Below are 16,934 nucleotides of genomic sequence, written 5' to 3'. Positions count from 1 at the left end.
GAGATTTCAGCCACGTGGATAAAAACAACATCTTAGGAAAGATATTTTGCAATGCAACAAAAGCAACAGGAAAAAAAACAGTGCAAGGTTTACATTCAACAGTCTTGCAGCAGATCCAGCGTAAGTACAAATAGACCTAATGCAAAGTCTGTACAAATCCATGGCATCTCACAAAATATTTGTAGACAAGCTGAGGAGCTCAAATTGAAAAGAAACGAAGGAGAAATAAAATGTCAATGACAAAGAAAACAAGCAATGGGAGATAGAACCAAAATACTCATCACTCTAATCATAGTAATGCAGAGATAATTTTTACCCATAATCTGTTCGCTGCCAGTCACTACATAAATTGCCTTCAAAATTCTAGAAATAACATGGAGTTAAGTCAAAAAAAGAGTTCTCCAATGAAGAATTTATGCTGTTTAAATAGCTTCTAACTAGACTTGGCATTTTCCTTAAAAGCTAAGAATACGCATCAAGAATAATAATGATGAACTTACAAGACCGACAGTCATCTAAAGAAATTAAATCTTTGCACTTTATCCTCCTATTCTCTTCATTATATTGTCCTTCTCATATACGTACATTTAGGACTTAACCATACAGAAAACAGATTCCTGGCTTAGAACCAAATAGCTATTTGCTGAATAAGAAGTATAAACAGGAAAATAAGTTTGAAAAACAATATTTTGGACTTTTAATTAAGTAATAGAGAAAGCATCTTTAAAATTTGCATAAATTACACACCATTTCAGAAAAGCAAATTGTGAAAACTAACCATGATTCTACTTTGTCAAAGCATTTAAGTGAATAATTTGAAATCCGTGAATATCTATTTGAAGATTTTCAAGCAGACAAATGTCTGTCTGAAGTTTGAATACACAGTTTGAAGAGCTGCTCTGTCTACAGTGACTGTTTGAAAGTAACTGCTAAGAGTGCAACAAGCAGGCTGCAGTGAGTACTGGTGTTTGGGAACACTACTGGGCTAATGAAATGCTGAATTTTTGTTAGTTTCTCTTAATTTCTCTTAAAGAAAATAAGTGCATAACACCAGATGTGGTTGTTGGTGGTACGGCAGTAGAGGCTGAACCTTCTCACCAATATTCCATTATATTTTGTTGCCTTGGAACAGATGGCAGCAGAGGGGCAATCTGACAAAATGACATCTGACTTGAAAATGTTTATGAAGCAAAGGTGTGCCATTGAATTGCTCCTGAGGAAAAGATGGCACCCACTGACATTCACTGGTGCTTGCTGAATGTTTACAGTGACCAACCAGCAGATGTGAGCACAGCGAGGGGTGGTGGGTGGCGTGTTTCAGCAGCGGCAACAGCGATGTGAAAAGCAAGCCACGTTCCAGACAGCCATGCAAAACTGTCCCACTACAAAATGAAGAGAGTGCCTCTATTAGGGGTGGTCCTTCTGTATTTCCTGGAAGAGGGACAAACTAAACTCTGACCGCTAGATTGTGACTATGACTACTAAGCTGAAGGCTTAAATGAGAGTCAGACCAGAGAAGACAAGGGCCTTTCTCTTGCAGCACAACAACGCCAGGCCACATGCCTCTTTGAAGGCAGTGGAGCACATTGCCAGTCTTAGCTGGACTGCTCCACTGCAGCCACTGTATAATCCAGATTTGGCATTTTCTGGACTCCATCTGTCCTGGCTGAAGAAAAATGGACTGCGTAGGAAACATTTTCCTAACAACACCATCGTAGCAGCTATGAAATAGTGGGTCACTTCCACTGACATACAGGCTCTTGTTCACCACCAGAGAAAATGCATAGACTGTGTTAAAAAAACCAGCATTTTGTAGCTGAGATTTTTTTCTATTAAATAGTGTAATTGTGCTCTCTGAAGGTATTGTAATTCCTATGGAATAAATAGGAAGCTTTACTTACAGAACAACCTACATACATTAGCTCAAGCCATTAGTGGTCTGGGTTCTAAACTAAACCTTAGATCATGGGCAGTATTGATCATATAGATCCCACTGAGGATGCTTTATATTACCCAAAATCATTAAGGTTGTATGCTATACATCTTCTTGTTTTGCTTTTCTACAAAAATATGTTTTAAAAAAGTCATCCTGTTTTCATCACAAAGAGCTTAAACCTGGGAAGATAGAGACATGAGAAAGATCTGCAGAACTAAATATTACAGTAAAGCTAGGAAAATATTCAATGCACTTTTACTCTATAGAAGACCTCTCAGATTCAAAGATACTAAGTGAAATGTGTTACAGACCAGCAATGGGACACTGATATCCATGTTTATTTTTACTGACGTGTTGCCAGTCTTTCCTTCCTCCTTATCTACAGTCTTATTTATATGAATGAATCCAGTCTTCATGATTTCCAAATACTAATATTGCACTAGAGAAGTGGCAAAAATTTGGCCTTTACAACAGCAAATTCATCATACTCAAAATGTTCTTAAATATAACAACTCCCTTATTTAGTCTTCAAGGAAGACCACAGATGGAGATACCATTTGCTCACACTATTCCAGAGCAGACTATTTAAATAGTCAACTTGGTGGAACACTGTTCAATTTGCCTGAAGATAAGTAGATTTTAAAAGTTTCAGTGGTTAAACCTAAGTGTCCTTTTTCCCTTAAGTTGCAGAATGGAAGTTTAAAGAATGTGCAGACCAAAACCATAAAAGATTCAGTTACAACTGAAGGTCTCTCATCTGTATGAGAACCGCAAAGTTATATTATCTGCTTACAGTTACACATTACAAATACACTGCTGAGGTTTAATGAGAGCAAAAATTTACTACTTGCCTGACAAGTGCAAACTGAACTAGTGGATGCATCTACCAAGTGACAATTTGATACTGTGAGAAGGGAAAACTACTTGCTTTGTGCACAATACACAAAAATGTAACTTGAACAGCCACTTACCCTGTCCCCACTTTAGCAATGACTCCTCAAGGCAAAGCTAAAATGAATCTGAAAAAAGAAAATACATCCTTGTACCATAAACAGTTGCACACAGCAAAACTTAAGCAAGTAAGCATAAATAATAAAATATTATAAGTCAGTGCATTCTATGTTCCCTCTTCAACCTACTTGTAGACAACTACTTATCTGGAAAATAAAGGCAGAAACAGCTAATGTTGCATTTTAAAGGATGTTTATGTAACAGAGATTGGCATTCTGAGGGTTGATTATATATTGTTTTTTGTATAAACATCTATTTATTTGAATTGGTGCAAGATGTAGCCTTCTGTAAATTCAAACTCAAAGCCAATCCTAAAAATTACTTACACTCAATCAGGTAATACCAAGAAGTCTACCTGTAACCTGCAATAATTACAATTGTATTTTCTTGCTATATTATGCACAAAGGCACGTTCTGCTCAAGCCTGTTATTTTTAAGTCCATTTTTCATTGTGATGCATAGTATAGAATCATAATATTTATTGTTTTCAGTTGGTTTATTCTATCACTTAGCCATTCAAGTCACTCCTACACATCTCAAAGTATTCACTCTGATGCACGCAGGCGTGAAGAAATCTGGGGCCGTGAGGGAAGTTTAAAAGCAATACATGGCATTCTTTCTGTATCAATTTACATTCAAGAGAACATGGCAGATTATTCCTCTTCATTTTCAATTGTCTTTTCAATAATAGTAAATCAACTGATTTTGCAAATGAACTTCGATTTTTTATACTAACCACACTAATGAAATTACAAATTTAACAATTCTTTACTCTGTTTTCTTGCAACTTTTTTGCCTTGATAAAAGGGTGGGTTGAGGGATAAATGCCTTTAAGTCTAGAATTATTAATGCCAGAAAGCTCCCTAAAACCATTTCTTGATGGCCAATTCTTTTTAGTATTAGTAGAAATTTTGTAGAAATGAATTCAAGATGATCTCGAGCCTTTAAAAACTGAAGAAAATGAGGGCGGGTCGCTGTTTCAGTATCTAAAGGGGCTGTAAGAAAGAAGGGGACAGACTCTTTAGCAGGGTCTGTGTGATAGGACAAGGGGAGATGGCTTCAAGCTGAAGGAGGGGAAGTTTAGATAGGATATAAGGGAGAAGGTTTTGACTTTAAAGCAGTGACACAGAGATGAGGTGGGCGCCCATCCCTGCAGGCACTTGGGTCAGGCTGGGGGGCTGTGAGCTGTGAGTGTCCCTGCGCACTGCAGGGGATTGGACCAGATGGCCTTTAAGGATCTTTTCCAACTCAATTTGTGACTGGAATGCAGCTAAAACCAACCTGTCTGTCCTCAGGCAATTTAAATGCCTCTCCTTATTACAAAGCAAGAGCTACTCGATCTCAGTCATGGCAGCCTACAGCTTCTCACGAGTGGAGTTGGAGGGGCAGCACCGATCTTTGCTCTCTGGCGACAACAGGACTTAAGGGGACAGCCTGGAGCTGTGCCAAGAGAGGGTCAGATTAGGTATTAGGAAAAGATTATTCACCAGGGGGTGGTTGGCACTGACACAGGGTCCCCATGGAAGTGGCCATTGCCCCAAGCTGCCAGAGTGCAAGAAGCATTTGAACAATGCTCAGACGTGAGGTTTGGATTTTGGGTGGTTCTGGGTGAAGCCATGTGTTGGGCTTGATGATCCTTGTGGGTCCCTTCCAACTCCAGATATTCTAAACAATTTAAAAATAAGAGATTTTGCCTTTTTGCTTTACAGCATTAGTGTTCTACACGCCACTCATTGCTACAGGGCAATGCCCCAAGTTTTGCTGTGATGACATCTGCTATGATTTTTAAAACCTTCAAACCATTTTCCCTGAGAACTCCTCAGGCATAAAAGCCATTTTCCACAATTTGTTTCCATAGATACAGCTTTTTTATTATTATTAATCGGAATGAAAGATTGAGAATTACTAAGCAAATATATAATCAAAAACTAGTTAATATTCCATGCTGTGTCTATTTAAACAGGGTCCCATTCTGATTATATTTAATTTTGGACAACCAAGGCAGAGTGGAATAGGATGATGTGACCCTTTCTAAATGGAGATTTTGACACTCCAGTTCAAGACAGAAGCGCAGGACAGTTATCACTTAAGACTGTGACTGCTGACCTTACTGAAAAAAAAAAACAAAAAACAAAAACAAAGTTCTGCTTAGAAAAGGAAAAAAAAAAAGCTGTCAGAGACCAAATTAGAGCATCATTTCATCCAAGTATCTGACTAAATTCAATTTTAGTCTCAGAAATCTAAACAGATAGACATGAAACAGCAGAGGGGATAGGGATCTGTCATTTCATCAAGTTAGATGGAACAGCTCTGGAAATACGCATCCAAATAAAGGCTGCAGCACCTTTTGCAGAGACAGTGATTTCAGTTTTTCACTCTCTCTGAGTAGGATAGCAAAGCAAAATAGATAGATAGGCTAGTAATTATTACTGACCTAAAGCTGCTGCATTAGCTTTCCAGGGCAGGCTAATTCTACCCAAAAACTTCAGACATGCACTGAAGTATTTGAAAAATTTTACAGAGGTGAGAAGAGTCAGAAGTACTCAGAACTCACAGGCATTTTAAAATAAAAAAGCTTTTTAAAGTGACTTCCACAAATCATCTCTCTCTCTCTCTCTCCCTTACCCTCCCTAAATAACTGAATTAGTAGTATTATCTCAAGAATATCCTAACACATACATCACAGGCAATCCTAAGCAAAAGGATGCTTCATTTATGTTTATAACAGAAATAATTCCGAGTTTCTTGATGTTGCTGGAGCTTTAGTGTCTGCCATGTCAGTCTGTCACACTGCCAGTTGTGTTTGTTGTTTTTTAATTTCTCAAGCAAGTCCACCAGCAGTGGGCAGCTATTTCTACAGCAACTCAGCACAACTGGAGAACTGTTTCGGGTGATGTTAGGCAATACAATGCCATCAGGTCTTGATGTTGCTTAAGCTTACTGTAGTTCATGCTGTCTGGAGTCATCTCATTAAACACACCGAAAAAAAGCCCTCAATCAGGAATCAAGCTGTCTTTGTGGGGAAAAATATCCAATTTAGAGTGCAGAAGAAAATAAAATAGATGGCTCTTTTTGTTCTTTTGCAAATCTCAGTATAAAACAGAAGGTGACTTTCACAGGTTTTTGAAATAGGAGTACATAATACTTAACATAATTGATAGAACTCAGAGGAAAATCATATTAGAAAATTTTAACTGCATGCAAAAATAAAACACTGTGTTCATCTTAGAGCACCATTTCAGTTCATATCACTGCAATAATTTTAAGTTTGTCTGTTCTGGTCTATAAAAAACAATCCTAGTAGGTTTCCTTAAGAAAATTCTTAACATAGTTTAGGGATGCAAATAACTGATAGAGTTACCCTTCATTTTGGCTATCTCTGTACCAATTCATTTTCAAATTTCCAGATAGCACATTATTTCACACATGGGATACTTCCTGAAAAAGCATGTCAGCAAAGCAGTGAGGGCGAGAAGACTGGCACTGCCTGGGATGTGATGGTTTTATGGGGAGGAAATAAAAACCAACAAAATAATCACCTTCGTCCTTCACTTTGGCATGATGGAGCAATAAATTCAAACAATTTTAAAGCAAGGACTGATCAGTGAACTGAGAATTATTGTCCGATGATTCATTATTTCAGCTGTTTTTCCTATGCTGTGTTGAATATATACTTATATATTTGGAAAGAGGACAGAGCCAGAAACAGTACCTTGAAGAAGAATTCATCTGCATTCAGAAGGAGATTCCTACTGAAAACATCCACTTTACTGCTAGTTCTCAAAGGAAATGGATAACAGCTAACCACACAAAGATGACTTGAAAAATTACAAGGGATGTGAAAATGTAAAAAATAATTAGGATTAGGATACTGGATTTCTGAGTTTGTTTCCTTGCTTGTTTGTTTTTTTAAGTCTACAATTCCAGATAGGAAAACAATTTTAGAAAGCTGTAGAACATCAGGTCAAAGTGTTATAAAGAAACTCACTTTGACACTTATCAAATGTGGAAGGACCTCTTCAGGCCTAATACAGGTTAAAAAAAAAAAAAAAAAAAAGTCCTGAGTGATTCATTGTCTGAAGTATCCCAGAACTAATTTTTCCCAGAATCCTACACCAGATTCAGCAAAAATACCAACCTGAGGAGATAGGGGAGCTACCTCTCCCTTTCAGCAAAACAATAATTTTTAAAAGCATCTCTGTGAGTTCTTCTGAGCCAGAAAGCAATCCAGAGTGTAAATATCAATTAACTTGTACAGTTAAGCTTTAGCAAACCATGAGGAATCACATGGGAAGCTTTTAATACCCTGGAGAAGCCGAGGGTAAGAGTAAGAAATATAAAATAGGTAATAAATCAGTGAAAGGAGAGCAAGGATGGGTTTTAACCCGGGCGGGACTGCCAGGCAGCAAAGATGGTCAGGATGTTAATATGAACTATAAAGTAATTACTAAAATATTTCATTGGTGATATTAGTTATGATTGGAGGCACAGGAATTTATGTATGTTTCACTGACAACAAAATAACTTGGCTTTCAATCTGCTAACATGAAAAAATAAGGGTTTTGGTCTCATTTCTTCCAGCAAAACAAATGGAAGAAGCTCATGCAATAAATATTTCAGACCAAACCAGTGCTGAATCTAAATATCTATTACATTTTTGTTTACAGAGTTCAAAATGAATTCAGAAGGGTCCTGTAGCCTAGCAGCCCTGTTGTTTGTTCAAGGTTATATGTCTCTTGTTAGCAGACAGCTAACAATCTTGCTCTTTTCCACACCTTCAACTGATGGGCCATCAGCTTCTAATAGAAACGTTAATCCACAGAAGCATAACCTTACCTTTTCAATTATTAAATTTCTTACTGCTATTACTTTGTTTTACAGCATCATGCAGTTTCTTTTCTAATGTTTATGATCATCCTGACTTTGTGTCACTAATGAATTGAAATTGATACATACCTGCTTTTGCACTATAGTTATTAATAAAAGCAATGCCTAAAATCAGGCTGCAGGCAATTCTTCTGGAGTCAGACTTGGTAATCTCACTCCACCCTCACTCATTTTCCTTTAGTCTTGGCCCATTTTTGCCTCACATTTCCATTCCTGTTTCACCCTAAAGATTACTACTTTTCTGTAAAAGAGAGTGGTGAACTTTGTTCTGTTGCTTTTTATTATTACTATTTTGATAACGAAGGGGTCTGTAGTTTGTCTGTTTCACTCCTCTTCATCAAATTCAGTAATTATAGACATAAGTTTCCAGCCTTATGGTGTTCAACAAAATTAAATGAAAATCCTTTCAGGTTCCATGGCTATCAGATTCGATAGCTATCAGATGTCTGGAAAGGAAACAATTTGATCCTTTTCAGATAAGCATATTAAAATATATCACTTTTCCTTCCAGATTTAGAAATAATCATTTTCAAGCATCATTTCTGTTAACCACCCTGGCTTTGCTTCTACGTACTATATTATCGATGTTACTAAACACTGAAGGAAAGTGTTCATTTAGAACGAGGGCAATAATCACATTATCTTTAATCTCTGATTAGAAAAAACCTGCTAACACAGAATAAAGTCAAGCAGAAAATGACATTATTATGAGACATATAATTTCAGATATAGATTGTGAAGCAAATGCTGTTTCTGGTGGTGAATCCTTAAACTATCAAGGAATCATCAGGATTGGATGCTATTCAGAAGTGATTTTAGCAATTAGTGAGAACGCAGGACTAGAAATTGCTTTAGGGGCAAAAGAACGAGCAGAGAAGAAATAGCTATTTAGTTTCAATTAAATGGGAAGATAAGTAACAGGAGATGCAGCCCAAAGATTTTCAATTTCAGATGTACAACTTTGATTATTAACAGAATGATTCTGAAATAAACTTCAAGATTCAAATGTGGAAAAAACTTGCTATTTCTTTCAATTAGTGGTTCTCAGATTCCTCTCCTGGTGAACCATCAAGCAGTAATTAAGCGTGGCGCAGGATCTCTCTTACATAAGGGCCATCTACAGGACTGGCCATATGGTTGGGAAAACAGTGAGAGACAAGAGCTGCTTTTTGCATTTCATGATTGTACTATCTGCATCTTTCTCTATGGAAAGAATACATTTACATACATTCTTAGCTGCAGTAAGTAATGAAAGTACATATACACATAGGAAGGTAAGTTCACCAAAAGTTCTCTACCATTCGTTTACCTCTTCTCTGTCACCTGTAGATCTAAACAGCAACTTTAAGAATATTATTGAAGTGCTCTGCACAGATGCAGACTATTGCCGTGTACTATTAGATCACTTTGCCCAATTTTTATTATTACAAACATGACATTCCTAATCATTTCCCAGAGGCCTACTACTAATGAACAGCTTGTGATGGCCAAAAGCCTGCCAGCAGCCTGGCACCTGTCCTTCCCCACAATCTCTTGGTTCAGAGTACAGCCATCTATGACAAGGACTAATTCTGAAGTTGCTCTCCAAACACAGAGACAACGTACAAAGGGCTGTCCAGAATCACAACAGACCTAGTCTACCAACATAGTAATGAAGCCCAGGCCAACTCATTACTCACTGTGCACAAGAAAGGAAATAACAAACCTGTGACTATCTGAAGGTCCTCCATCTGAAGATAAGCCTGTACCCGTGCTGTGGGTGCGCTGGATTAGACTGCAGAGAATATGAAGGTCTTTTGGCAGTGATGGGCAAAGCCACCATAAATGGCAGGTCCTGTCCTTGGATCAGCATGTCTGACAATACTAAAGGCAAAGCTAAAAGTCATACTTACATCAAAAAATGGCTCACTAAAGCAGCAATTTCACCAGTCTTGAGTTTAGGATAGAAAGAAGTTAGACCACAGCCCACAGTATGGGAGATGAGAAGATGGGAGCGGTAGAGGTGAAGTGCTCTCTAACAGCAGGAGTCCCTGAAAACATTCTGTCTGACTCATTTGGAATCATTCTTAAGCTGAGCAGAGAAAACTGAGTCATAGATGACTCATCCACTTACCAGATGGGAGGAAAGCATATATGAAATTTGGGACTGCCACTTTCTGCACAGTGTATCATGAGCTGCCACTGCTTGAGCCGTGAGTCAGCTTCTCTGCCACAAACAGGGAAAACACAGAGTGCTGCCTGCAGAACAGTGCACACTTCAACCTGCTGGCTGGTGCCCTCATAGAAGTGTATCACAAAAGAGAGGTGTTTAAAACATATTGTTACCCAACAAGCCCAAATATTTACTGGTCTTATCTAAATCACAGCTAAAAACTTTTACACAGTTGTAACAGGTAGCCAATAAAAATTATTTTGCCACACCTGCTATGTCACAGATAGCTTCTTACCCATTCAATACATAGAAGCATTTTGCAACCAAAGCAAAAATGCTTATTAGAAGCTGGTGAGCAATGCCAGAAATCTGTAACCTCTCACTGCTGTTCTAACAAAAGTAGAAAATTAAGGGCAGAGACAAGGCAATAACTTCATTTTCAGTGGCATTAGTCAAGTTTTGGGATTATGTACTTCACCTTTTAGGTCAGAAATCTCAGATACTAGAAGGACTTCAGATTGTAGATTTACATCAATGTCTTAATTTGATTGCACATTTTCTGCACTGAAAGCCTCTTTGAGCTGCTTGTGTACATACTGAAAAGATCATAACATCCAATTTAATCCCTGAATCACTAAGCAGTTTGCTCTTGAGACTGGAAAGCTATAAATCAGCTTCAAACTGACATTTAAAAATACCTCTTGATTCTGGTCTGACATCCAGCAGTTCAAGATTAGTCAAGGGCCCATCAGCCTTGTACTGTTTTTTTTTACTTGCTGATGTCATAAGCTTCTCAAACTTATCTGTAAAAACTTCTGTCTTGTTAGACTCGAGTCCAACCATTCCAGACTACCACCTGAGTAAGTGTACCAACATTCCCAGTGTTGGGTTATTTTGAGGCTTTACCAGAACTATATATATAAGCTTGACACATATCTGACCCAGGAGCTGAAGGTACAACATGAGAATTAAAAGTATTTGGGAACTAAGGTGTGATAGGTGCTGGTTTAGGCCAGAATTTCAACTGCAGTTCTGCTGCAGGCACAGCTCACTGTGGCTAAGTCCTTCTAGTCATGGTATGGTTACCCTCTTGTAAGTATTATATGGATTTTTATCATTCCAGTCAAAACCTCCACATCATGACTTGTCACAGCCACAGTAATCAGTTTAGCATGGGTTCTGGTATGACCTAATGTACTGTAAAGCTTGGGTGTTATTTGCAGAAAACTTTATGCAATTCCTGATACCAGTGTCATGGCCTGCATTAGCAGTCAAGTAAATACAGCTACTGATGTATTCAGTTTGCAAGGAAAATTCAAATTATAATTTTTGCTGGTCAAATAACGTTGTATAAATTTCAGCAAGTCCAAACTACTTCCCAAGGAATGTCAGCATTGTTACACACCATTTCTACCTTCTTTCTGCAGAACACATGCAGAAAACCGGTATTCGTATGTATTAGTTCTTTTGATGACACAATAACATAGCTATAAGGCAGTGGGTTTTCTTACATGAAAGCAACCCCCTCATGGTACCAGCCTGCCATCTAACACATCTATCAGGCAATGTGTGAATGATAATATAAAGCAAGAGATTAAAGAGCGTGAATCAAGAAATTCTTCTACTTAAAAAAGATTCCATGTACCAACATTTGAAGTAGAAATAGTTTCTATTTCACGTTTAATAAATAATGCTTGATGCCCAGAAATACATTAGCATTATTACTGGAGAGTTTTCCACATTCCTGAGCCTTCTCTTGCCTTTCTCTCATAGGGATAAATCCATACCAGAAATTTCTATGCTAAATATTTTAAATATTTGAGTCAAACTTGATTCAAGTCAACTCTTCATTGTTTGCATGTATTTGTTCATCACGTGAAGGGGAAAAACAAAACAAAACAAAACCAGAGAGAGCAAGTTCTCCATTCAGAACAGCAATTATGTTAAGGAAAAAAAACAGAATTACTTGCTTTCATTGTTGAAAGAGTCTTTTGAACTAGAGTTCTCTCCACCCATTTCTTTGGGAGATGGATTTTTTCTGTATCTACAGCTGCAAATCTGAAGCCTGAATTTCAGTTAAGTAATCCCCCACTTTCTTGTGGAGGCTAATTTCAAAAGTATAATATTTAACATGGGAAGAAATATCTACAGTTACGGTGCTTAAACACAGCAACCTTGATCAGAAACTCAGAAACTTCCACATAATTCTTCAAAAACCATACAGCCAGGTTAGTTTTGGTCTTTCATTTCAGGTCTTTCTGGCCCAGAACCTACAAAGATATAAGAGAAACATGATATTCATGGGTCATTCTTGTCAAAAGCTTATAGATGTAGTATGTTAACAGAGACAGGTGGCCCCAAGCATTCATTCAGTGCCTCAGCTCTTTTCTATACAGATCCTGCCTTTTTTTTTTTTTTCCCCCACAGAAGAATGAAAAGCAAACAATGCACACAGGAACAGCCTACCTTTATTGTCCAATAGCTGGCTGGTGACTTAGGAAGCACACACCATTGAAGATGTTTATTCAGCCTTCATTTCAAGCAATAAGGTTTCCCTAACTTGAATATAAATAACAGCCTACTTCTAAAGTATCCAGAAGTACAGTGTCTAATTAAAGCACAGACTCGGGGAGCAAAAATGGTATGGTTTTTGTGCTCTCTCATTGATCCCTACACGCAAATCACTTATACTGTTTGGTGCCTTGCCTTCTTTATTTATGAAAGACTCACATTCAAGAATTTCAAAATCCATATGTAACTCTTGGGAATGGAGTATGACAAGAAATATATATTTTTGAAGTGTAAGTTTTATAAGTAAAGATTTACAGAAACTGTCGCAGTTACAATTAATTGCTCTCTGACTGCTAAAAATGTTAGATTAGTAAAAATCTTAACGATTCACTGACAGACATTACTTATTTGACAAAAGTGACACCTCTGGAAGAAAATGGAACATCAGAAACTCCTGAAAGAATTGAAATCTGAGTTTGACTGTTCTCCCCCAGAAGACAAGCCAACAATTACTGAGTTTACCTCACTTTTAATTTAAGTTACGAGGAACTGAGTGGTTGCAAACTTCTTTAAAGTTCCTCTTTAAGTTTCTTTGAAGAGTGGAGTAGGTTTCACCATAGAATAGGTGCTATAAAACCTGACAGTGGGAGCCAAATGGTCTACTATCTGGAATGAGCATGTGCTGCTCAGATTAAATACAGTCCTTGATACAGCCACAGAAGATATGTAAAGTTACAGAGGATCTAAGGTCTCCTACTGTTGATAATGACTCATATCCTGTATTTTTCACATAAGACAGCGAGTTCCAGCTATTTTTGGTACAACCCATTAAAAATTTCTTTTCATGAAGAAAAAATGCTGTCAGCTGCCATTCAGAAGTTGAAGTAGGAGGCCAACTAGCATGCTACAGAAATTATCAGAGAAAAATACTATAATCACAAAAGAGCCAAATGTTTCCTCTTCAGCCCTTTGAGATAGCTGATGCCTAGTCATAAGCAGAATCTTTTTTTTTTCCTTAAGATTTTGCTCATACACAGATCAGCATAGGAAAAAAAAAAAAAAAAGGAGAAAAAAAAATGTGGTACGACTGATTTCCATCTATACCATTCTAGGCTGTGTATCTCATGGACATATCAACTCCTCCCAAAATACTGCCCCCAAAACACAGGATGGGAGTGAATGCGGCTTTACTGCTGTTGCACTGGACAGGGAAGGAGCAATGTGTGTGCATGCACATCCCTGCTGCTGATTCATTCTCTACCCAACATCTTCCACACAAAAGGGAAAGTACTCCTTAGAGGCAAAGCTATGGTTTAGGCTAGTTTTATTACAGCTTCAACAGTCTGATCAAAGAATTATGTCTCATCAAAATGTGAAACTAACATTTATAGTTCAAATCCTACTAAGTCAAAGCAGGTACATACAAGTTTTCTGCTACCTGCTTTTTCCTCTGGTGTTACAATCAGTCTTACACTGCCCCTGTGGGTCACATCAGCATACGGGGAAGTTATGGTGAGATTTCAGTGTCCCAAATCTTCACAGGGACGAACATAATGGCAGAGAGATGATGTGGGTGACAGTGAGGCGATGTAGGTGGCAATGGAGTCTCCTTTTTGCAAGATGGTTTATAGGCCGCTCGGAACTACTTTTATATTTTTTTAACAAGTTTTTACACCTTTTTCATGATAAGTCTAAAGGTCTACCTTATATCCACATTCACTAATATATTGCATTTCACATATGTCAGCTACTTGTGTTTTTTGGTTTTTTTTGTTTGTTTTTTGTTTTTGTTACCCTTAAAACCAGTCTTGTCTGCCTTCAAGTCTGCATTTATTCTAAGTACCAGTAGCAGAGCTTTTAGCTCAGTCTCCAGTACTACCTTGTAACTGCAACTTTCAAAGTTTCTGTTAACATTCCATGCCTGGGCTGAAAGGGCTCCTTGTCCCCCATGTATAACAGATCTCACATATGCTTCAGACTGTTACTTTGCAGGCAAAAAACTGCAACTTGAGACACCTTACATCACACTTGCTGGTCATTAGGAATGAACTGAGGGCCAATCTCAGCATTCCACTGGTATCGCTGTTTTCAAATCAGGACTACAGACATCATGGCAAGATATCCCACCAACAGTGCTGGCAGATGAGAAAATACTTAAGTTCAAAATTATGCAGATTACCAAATGCACCTGCTGGGTTTGACAGTGAGGTTTATGTATTTACTTCAGTAACACAGGAAGATACGAGTAAGTACAAACATTTCCATCAGAGCCAAGACAAGCGCAGTGTGCAAGGCTTGTACAGACAACTAAATGAACAATCACTACACATTCTATAGTCACACAACATACTTCACAGTATTAAGGTTATGTATGAAGAGCCTCAAGAATTTGGCATGGCCAGCTTCCAGAAGAACATATTCATTTGTGGTATGGCAGAAACCCTGAAATAACCATGCTATTTGTCAGACTGGCACCAGACTCTGACAGAGGGCTAGAACGTTGGTCTTCACCTCCTGAAAATCAGATGCCCGTATCTGACTGCTGCCATATGCAGAGGGTTTGTGAGATTGCTAAAAGCCTGCCATCATTCCCTCAGAATGATCAAGGCTTACATAGCCTGTCACCACTGTCAGGATCCCTTACTAATAAATTAGGCCTCACTTCAAGCATATCCTACAGCAGTCCACCCAATCATGCACCTAACACTAGCCAAAGTGAACAAGGAGGCTAGCTGCTGTCCCCTTCACACACAGCTTCAGCAGAGCTTTCAGTTCCCTTACTCAGAGTCTGAAATAAAGGTAACTGTGTCACACTTAAACAGCACACCAAAAACAAGTAGGTGGTGGGTTTGTGGACTGTGAACCATATAGGCAACTGCTAACTAAGGCTTATACACTACCCCAGGTTCTCTCCGTGCCAAATATCCAAACCAGGCATCCAAAGGGCACTCCCCAAAAAGCCTTTTTTTCTTTTCCCTGTTTCTAGTAAGTCACAAAGAAAAATGTACATTGAAATTGTCTGAAATCTTCTAAAATCAAATCTTGAAGCTTTCTTAGCAAATCCAAAAAGAAACTGGAAAGGAACAGAAGTCTTTTTATCAAGCTGTATACAGAATCAGCAGTTAGGTCAAGAATCAGAAATGAAGTTCATTACCTCTACTGTATATACTTTTTTAATGCGTCTTTAAACTCTTCAGCACATATTTGATGGTCTTTAAGGTCTTTTCCAACCAGCCAATTCTACGATTCTATGATTCTATATAATGTTAGGTTCAGACTAGAGAAACTCTTAATGGGTCTTGATGGTAATCAAGAAGCTGTCTCTTGAAATGGCAGCTAATTTTCTGAGGGACACAGCAAATGCTCTTACAGAAACAATACTGAGCTACGCTTCTCACAGATATAAAGGTTGCAACTTACATTTCAGCACTCAGGCTACTGTACAGTGTTGCTACTTGACTCTGACCTGCACCTCAAAAAATTAAGACAAGACAGAATAGGTTCTGCTCCATGAAAGAAGGCGTTCACAAAACTAAGAGTGAATTGAAATTCAGATCAAACTTTCTTTTAACACATTGTTAAGAAAAATTGCATGGGCCAGTACCCATCTTGCATTTTACAAAGGAGGCATATGCATATTGCAGATTATCTAACTTTCCCAACAGTTTTACTGTGTATATATAGCGCCTCTACCTGTTGGGTATTTCCTATAAATTTTCTACAAAATAGGAAATTAAAAAAAAAAAAAAAATCAGCTACACAAGCACTAAGCTGTAGCAACTTAAAATAAAAGCAGTTATTGCTGTTCAATTTCAGTTGGGAACCAACAATTCAGTTTATTAAAAATATTGAAAGAAATTTCTAGGTAAAAGTGCTAGCTTTTCCCTGTGCAAGTAGAATATTAAATTTTAATTGATTCCTTGTTTTTTTCAGTTATAATTTGACAGATTTACTGTATCCAGATGCTATACACTGTTCATATTTCACTACAGATACAACAAAGCTCCCAGCTGTACTATTTAGTTGACTTCAAAGTATTCCATGATTGCTGAGGGATGGTTTATGAAATCAAAGTAGTCCTTTAAAAATATCACCAGGCAGTAAATTTTACAAGCACTGAGCTTCAGTCGTGCAGGAAATCAGGTGCTAGGAGACTTGAGAATAACACTGATCTCTCCAGAGTAATGTTCTGCCACCATCATTCCCATTGGAGTCAACAGGAACTGAGTGAAAAATCAATAACAGGGCATTATCCTGTGATTAAATTCCTTGGAGATGATGTATATATTGAAAAAACACCCTTCAGGATCAGTATAAGAACTACCATCTTCTTGCTGCAAAAATACTTGCACAATCACAGAACAGTTGAGGCTGGAAGAGACTCCTGAGACCATCCATCAGCCACCGAGAAGGTGGACAGGAGATGTCACCACTTTG

At 37.9% G+C, this 16,934-nt stretch overlaps 1 protein-coding gene across 3 annotated transcripts in view; it reads right to left on the bottom strand.

Moving 5' to 3' along the window:
- Positions 1-16,934, bottom strand: part of PDE1A (phosphodiesterase 1A) — a 200,363-nt gene that overhangs the window by 160,104 nt on the left and 23,325 nt on the right. For 2 of the 3 annotated variants that reach the window (XM_085228207.1, XM_085228210.1), the window contains exon 3: positions 2,908-2,955. The exons of the other annotated variant lie outside the window; for it this stretch is intronic. The gene's annotated coding sequence lies outside the window, so the exon portion shown is untranslated. The remainder of the gene's footprint in view (positions 1-2,907; positions 2,956-16,934) is intronic. 3 annotated transcript variants of the gene reach the window in all.

Source organism: Meleagris gallopavo, chromosome 7 (genome assembly GCF_905368555.1).
Source record: "Meleagris gallopavo chromosome 7, MGAL_WU_HG_1.1, whole genome shotgun sequence".
Classification (NCBI taxonomy): domain Eukaryota; kingdom Metazoa; phylum Chordata; class Aves; order Galliformes; family Phasianidae; genus Meleagris; species Meleagris gallopavo.
The sequence above is the reverse complement of the archived record's forward strand: the minus strand, read 5'-3'. Positions and strand labels throughout refer to the sequence as shown.